The 7,670-nt window shown below is 40.5% G+C and overlaps 1 protein-coding gene and 1 long non-coding RNA gene across 2 annotated transcripts in view; both read left to right on the top strand.

The window, feature by feature from the left end:
• Window positions 1–3,836: 3,836 nt before the first annotated feature.
• Window positions 3,837–7,670, top strand: part of LOC143523608 (transcriptional protein SWT1-like) — a 136,979-nt gene continuing 133,145 nt past the window's right edge. The window contains exon 1 of the mRNA XM_077018166.1: window positions 3,837–3,893. The gene's annotated coding sequence lies outside the window, so the exon portion shown is untranslated. The remainder of the gene's footprint in view (window positions 3,894–7,670) is intronic.
• LOC143522408 (uncharacterized) lies at window positions 7,038–7,577 on the top strand. The gene is made up of 2 exons (XR_013132982.1): window positions 7,038–7,254; window positions 7,336–7,577. It is a non-coding gene; the product is annotated as an uncharacterized LOC143522408 (long non-coding RNA).

The raw sequence follows: 7,670 nt of genomic DNA, 5'->3' as shown, positions 1-7,670 counted from the left end.
CCAATATTCCTGAGTGCTTAGAGGTTATTACAAACATGCAATATTACGTGTGATGTAAACATATTGTTGACATTCTCTCTCTTCCTCGACAGACTGGGTCTGATGTGATATACTCTACTATAGATGACAGAAATATAGTCCCATCAGCACATGTCCAGATCAGCACTAGGGCAAAAACTGAATATGCCACCCTATTCCTAACCCAACCTAGACCAATGTAAATACACACACACATGTATACAGATATTACAGAAGACTGGAAATACCCTCATCCCATATTTCTCTGCTTTGATGCTCATATGTCATTTTACACTTCTCATATGTACATTTTACAAATGTGCAAAAAAATACAATACAAGAAAAAAATTGTAATCTTGTCTTTGTTCACTGTTTTCATTTCATCAATGAATTTCAGACTTTGTCCTGTGCTGGATGTCACATGTCTGTTACTCCTCAGTTTAGTGTGTCAATGGTGTCCATTGCTCGTCTTTGTTTGTCTGTAAAGCTGTGTGTTCAGTGGTGGAGTCTGTGTATCTGTTAGCGCGTGGCGCTACTGCTACGTCTTTAAATAGAAGCGTGTTGAACATGCTGCTCACCTCTCAGTATCCTGTCTCACCCTCGGCCCCGTTACACTGACTACAGTGGTTCAGGCTGGTGGAATAATGTCACACAAACCACAAGCCTCTTTAGTACAAACCTGTGGTTAACTCTAACTCAAGTTGTGAGAAACTGAAGTTGTGGCTCACGAAAAGTCTTATGTTTTTCATTTGAATATCTGATCAATGGTAACATTGAAGTGGGTCTTCATAACCACATTCATACCATCTCACATACATCCTTAAACATATTAAATCAGTTTTCATGAAGGGTGGGCAGTATGGTCCCTGAAAATGCCTTCAAGGTTCAGTATTTCCTCTCCCACTCATTTTGACTGAATTAAACAATCAATTAGCTGTTAATGATTCAGTGTCATTGTATTTTGTATCTACACATAAGTGTTATATTGTGTTTAAATTGAATATTAATGACTTGACCTGACTTTTTAGCTCAGAAGTTGGAGTCACAAACAGGTAAAATGAGTTTAACATTTCCAAAATGAATCCAAAAAGCAAAGGCAGAGAACAATGCCTGGGTCTAATCCAGCAGAGCAACAAATACAACATGAACAAAATCAAACAGGGAACAGGCAAAATGGCGGAAAACATAGTATGCATTAAACTGTAAGCGAAAAGTACCCGGATGGCTTACTGAATCAGGAGCCATTTTGAAGTGATTGCAGCACACTGTCCTATCCCATGATTCAACTGGGCCATTTATCTATGTGACATAGGGTGACATCAAATGTCATCTGTAAAATGGCGGACGTATTATTTTCGAAGTTGTTTGCATACTGCCCGGTCGCCTACTGAAAGAATGACTGCTTTAACGGTTGAGCAGAACATACAGTATTGAAATCTAGTGCTTACTGCACTATGCCATTGTCACGTAGGGCTACGCCCCCTCTCCTAGCTATCACTCCGGTTTCTCTGTCCCTCGTGTCTGTGTTGTTCTCTGCTCCTTGATCCCGCCCAGCTCGTCAGTTGCCCCAGTTTCCCCTGTCTGCCACGCCTTGTTATCATCGTCCTCACCTGTGTCTTGTTAGTTCCATGTTCATATAATCCCTGTAATTCCCCAGTCTGGTTATCGGTTGTTTTGTGCATTCATGTTCTTTGAGTTTCATGCATCGATTGTTTTCCCCGTGATCTCCGTGTGTTCCCGTCTGGTCCGTGAGTCCTCCCTGTTCTTGTTTCGTCGTGCCTGTTTCTCTCTCCTGTTCGGATTGCCTTCACGTTATGACCCCTGCCTGTTTGTATGACCGTGCTTTTGGAATTCCCTGTAATAAATCTCACTCTCCTCAGCGTTTGTGTCCGCCTCCATGTTCTGCGTCACGCAGATCGTTACAGCCATGTCGAACTGAGCCACTCAATTCGAAATTACCTACTACATCAGGGGTGCCCACACCTTTTCAGCTTGTGAGCTACTTATAAGATGACCAAGTCAAAATGATCTACCTACTATAAAAATGCAAATCAAATTTATCTTTCTTTCTTTATCTTTATTCTTTCTTTCCTTTTCCTTTTAGGATAAATAAAGTATTTTATTTATATTTATAAAGTATTTTAAAGTATCGCTAATTGTAGCGAGAAACACTCGCAGTCCGCAATATCCTTCCAAAGTTTCAAGGTCAAATCCTCGGTCATGTCTTCAGAGCGCCGTGTGACAGTATTCCTCGATAGCTGGAGAGCTTTGATTGAAGATAATATTTCCGATTTGTTTTTAAAGTCTCGGAACAAGGAATTAGCGGCTTCAACAAATGCCTCTTTTATCATCTCTCCGTCTTGGAAGAACTTCTTGTGCTTAACAATTAAGTGATTCAGCCGAAATGATGCTTCGGTGTTTGCCTTCGCTTTTGTGGTCAGATGTGAGAAAAATTACTGTTCGGATAACTGGGATTTTAGTTCTTTCACCTTTCACATTCTCAGTTCGCTTTTCGGAGGAAAGTAATGTCATAGTTTTTATGAACAGTCCGAAAATACCGCTCCACATTTCCCTTGTTTGGAATAGCAACGGCACACTGACAGATGAGGCAAACACACTTAGAATATGACATAGTGAAATATAGTGAATATGACAGTGAAACAAATCCTCCTCATTCTGTATGAAGTGGTTTTAGGCTTCTTACTCAGACCAGCTATGACACACATTTTTATACCCTTTGTTGTATTTAGTTTAAATAAATTCGAGGCTAGCTATGCTGCAAGGTAACTGAACAAAGTTAGCGTGGTTTAACACGCATGCGTAGGTTGTCAGAGGTTCAGACGTTAGATTGGCTACCATGTATGTCAATCAAAAATACAGCCGTCAGTGCAGATGGACGATAGCCTGTCATTCATCTCCCACTTTTTAATGTCATGCGATCTACCCACACTTCCTTCGCGATCGACCAGTAGATTGCGATCGACCAGTAGATCGCGATCGACCAGTAGATCACGATCGACGTATTGGGCACCCCTGTACTACATACTGTATACTGCATACAGCATTCAGTATATACTGGATACTGCATACTCGTCCATGTAGTAATATACAGCACAGTATCCAGTATGGGACAAAAGTAAACCATGCTCCACCTATTTATTTTCTGACACCAAAGATTAGTGTTTCTGTCCCGAAAAAAGAAATGAGGAGAGAAGGTGGAGGAGAAACACTAAAAGCCTTTCAGATCAGCCAGTTATAGCTTTCATTTTGGAATAGGAATTTAATGTTAGTGCAAAACACCTACTTATATTGTCATTAGACAACTACGAATACTGTAGCCTAGCACACATTTTGCACTGCCATAGTGGTAAATACCACAGCCTACAAAATAACTAATATTAATGTTTACAGTATTTTGCAATCGATAAAAAAAAGCGTGCATAGCAGCTGGGGCAGCCAGAGAGAGAAGCTTCCCAAGTACAAGCAGTGCATTTTATAGAAGTATGATCACTCTTAAAAGTATAATCACTCTTAAAAGTATAATCACTCTTAAAAGTATGATCATTCTTAAAAGTATGATCACTCTTATAAGTATGATCACTCTTAAAAGTATGATCACTCTTAAAAGTTTGATCACTCATAAAAGTATGATCACTCTTAAAAGTTTGATCACTCTTAAAAGTATAATCACTCTTAAAAGTTTGATCACTCTTAAAAGTATAATCACTCTTAAAAGTATAATCACTCTTAAAAGTTTGATCACTCTTAAAAGTTTGATCACTCAATCTTCTGAGCATCAGGAGTGTTTTCTTTTCCAGGCGGTTTGTAAAGGAGCTTCTACTGAGACCACAGGTGCTTTAGACAATGACCAAGAGGTGACTGTTGTGGGAGAATCTGGTGTGTGTGTGTGTGTGTGTGTGTGTATTGTTGTGTTGCCTGCTTAATCAAATAAAATTACGTCCAAACTTCGTGACTGGTTGCTCAATTTTGTATTATTCTCTTCGCGCTTTTATATCCAAATATATTCAAATTAAAAACCCAGCTGACACATAGTTGTGCTCTAGTATAGTTACATGTGCACTTGAGCATGTGCTCCATTCATGCACTTTGACCTTTTCTGTAGACATCAAAACTCATTGCAGTTGAATGTCTAGTCTAGAATGAATGTTTCTGTAATCAACCATCTTTGATCTGATTTTAACTCGTCAGCATACAGCACACTGATCTGCTGTTTCCTCACACACTCTACCTCTTTCCCTCTTTTTCTTTATTCTTTCTTATTCACTCTTTCTTTTTCATTGACATTGTAGTAATGACCAACCTGGAGGAACATGCAGAAGGAAACGAAGGAAACGTGTCTTTTGCTTGCCATATTCTCTCTCTCTCTCTCTCTCTCTCTCTCTCTCTCTCAGTGCAGTGTGTCATTCTGTGAGTCATACCTGAGTGTTATTATTCAGTTTGTTGTGTGCTGTGTACCTTGGACTATATCTGGTGTTTCCAGTGTTTCTTTTGGATATTAAAGTCGTGTTTCTACCACCTTCATCTCTCTCCTCCTGCCACAGTGTTGTTCATTTCACAGCATTTATATTCTAACATTATTCTAAAAGTTTGTGACTACTTCTCCACTTTAACGTGTGAGTAAGTGTGAATTTCAGACATCTCTGTGGTGTCTCTATCTTCACTGCTGAAACACGTCTTCAGGGGTTATATTAGCAGATCTAATTTTGATATCGAAAACATGAACCAGATTATATCATGTTGTTCGTTCTGTGTAGTCATGTGTACTTTTTGTACTTGTTAAATTTTGCTTGTAACTATAACAGTGTTCTTGACGTTATCCTGTCTGATGGCATCATATGAACACCCTGACCACAGATGTTCCAAACGCAGACATCTCACCCTGCAGAACTAATTTAAGCAGTGTGTGTGTGTGTGTGTGTGTGTGTTTGTGAGAGAGAGAGATGGATATAGAAGTGGTGTGATTCTCTCTGAGGAACTTGATCATCTCAGAACACCCACAGGGATGGAGAGGTTGTGTCTTCTGCTGGTTGTGCTCCACATCACTGCAGGTGGGATCAGTTATTTCATCTGTTCTCTTAGAGACAAACTGAGACTCAGTTCTGAGTTCAGTGTTGTTCACATTAGTGATGTGGTGTCTGTTTAGTTTAGAATAAGTGTGTAAATGTCATTAAGAACAGTATTAGACTACAACTACTGAATCTGTTCAACTAAACATGTAACAGAGATGAATTATTGGATTGTTTATAACCTGCATTTGGAGGCATATAGTCAGTAGCATTGTAATATTTTCCCTCTGAGTGATAATAATGGAGCTTTCTGGCTTTCTGCAGGCTGCATGCTCTCTGACAATACGTTCATGAAGGTCAAAGGTCACACAGGAGGCTCAGTCCTGCTGTCCTGCTCCTGCACTGACCTGCAGACACAACCTCAGACTTTCATCTGGACGACTCTGAGTAGTGGATACTGGACTGAAGTGTTCAGTGATGAGCACTACAGAGACAGAGTTCAGTGGTTTAATGAAACCTCTCCTGGAAATCTGTCTCTGCTCATAACTGACCTGAGAACAGAAGATGAGGGAGTCTACAGCTGTGATACTTGGAGTGAACCCAGATATTACAGATTGTTCACTCTGCGTGTTTCAGGTAAACCACTGAAATATACATGACAACATGTGTAGTCATGAAAAGTTCCTTTGCAGTGTGTGTGTGAACATGACTGAGATGAAATGTTCACCTATGCTTACTGTTTATGAGACTTGTTTTTAAATTGACTTAGTATTGTGTTTATTTTTCTTAATGCACCATAAAAATGTTTCATGTCAGTTTTTTGTCATCAAAATGAAAGTTGAACATAATTTGCGTTGTTGTTTAGTAAAATATACCACTGAATATTTTATTATATATTTTCCTTTAACTGCAAACACCCCCGTGTCCCTCAGACAAATGGTTTGATCTGCACTGACTGTTGCTGTCCGGCGCACAGCCATTGCGCACAGCAGCGGGAGTTTTAACATTTCTGATAATACACACCTCTGATCTAGAGAGATTACTAGTCGGCACAAATCTGGTGCACATGAACATATGAGGATGTTTTTAAAAGAGCGCAGGGTTTGACTCTGTGAGTCCAGAGATGACGGTAAATAAACAACAACAACGTTGTAGCTCCGTAAAGTTGGAGACCCGATCCGTTTGTAGTGAAGAGACCGAACTCTTAATCCCTGTCCCACACAGACCAGAACAGCACACACACGGAAAAACCACCGCAGACACACATAACTGACCACTGAATTGAGAATATCATTTGTCTTTTTTTCATGTAACTGTAAATTTGTGGGTTTTGCTGCAGTTTTTATTACAGTATTTTGTCTTGTTCAATAAGACATTAATTTAAATGATGATGTGATTGCTTGATTGAGGTAGTAAAGACTGGTACATGTGAAGACTTCATGCCCCTGGGCCCAGCAAGTCTATCAACTGACCTGTATAAGAGTGATATTTTACCTCTATCAACTGACCTGTATAAGGGCGTACTCACACTAGGCTCTGTGATCCGGGCCCAGGCACGGTTGCCTGCCGAAACACGGTTCGTTTGGCTAGTGTGAGCGCTATCCGTGCCCGGGCCCGCTTGGTGCCTCGTGTGATTGGTTCATTTAGCTGGAACTCAAACATGACATCAGTGATGCGACGCTCACGTTAAACAGTCATAGCGGCAAAGCGATTAGCAGACAATCGTTGTGTTAAATTATCGATAAATCTGTGCTTGCACCGTGTTTCTGCACTCCCAAAACGACTCCAAAAATACAATAAAAAGAGAATCGTGAACTCCATAGTTTTGTGCGAGCGCGCTTTTATTCCAAATAAAGCGCCGTTGTGATGACGTAAGCGTGCTCGGGCGCGGTTGATGAAGCCAGTGTGAGTGCAGGCCAGAGGGGGAGTGGGGAGGGGGGATAACCGGGCCCCAGCACGGAACCAGCAAACCGTACCTAGTGTGATATTTTACCTGAGGAACTGGTGTAGGGTGGAGAGAGGTGACTGTGTCTGTGATGTTTTTGGTTTCATATGTTAATTGTTTGTATAGTGAGGGAAACTGGGACACATTCATGGACATCAAGAACGTCTCCAGAAGTGTCTCCTACAGGAACTGTCACAACTGGAGTTAAAGATCCACCAGATCTTCAGACTACACATTGTTTCTCCCCAGTACGCTACATCATAGGTCAAACCACTTTCTATTTAATCTACACTCAAATACCAACAGACCCTCTATCCAGTCTAATTGTTCTATGTGTGTTCACAGTTGTCAGCATCTTGACAGTTTTAATACTCTACATACTCAGGATAGAGGCATTCATCCATTGGAAACACAGAGGTAATAAACACACATATATACACTCCCTCTCTCTCTCACACACATACACACACACGGGGCCCTTCATGGGTGTTTGAGTTTTTGTGATGGTGGGACAAAGAGGAAAAAAAAATATTCAAGAAACGCATTTTACATTTTTTATCATAAAGTGTCAACAACATCAGATCATTCAGATATGCCAGTTATCCACACTGATTTGCCCTAAACTGACAGAGGGGTAAAGAGGACAGGACTTGACAGAGGCCACAAAACCTCTTTTGTGT

This window comes from Brachyhypopomus gauderio, chromosome 9, assembly GCF_052324685.1.
Source record: "Brachyhypopomus gauderio isolate BG-103 chromosome 9, BGAUD_0.2, whole genome shotgun sequence".
Taxonomy (NCBI): Eukaryota; Metazoa; Chordata; class Actinopteri; order Gymnotiformes; family Hypopomidae; genus Brachyhypopomus; species Brachyhypopomus gauderio.
This window is presented reverse-complemented; position numbering and strand designations above follow the sequence as displayed.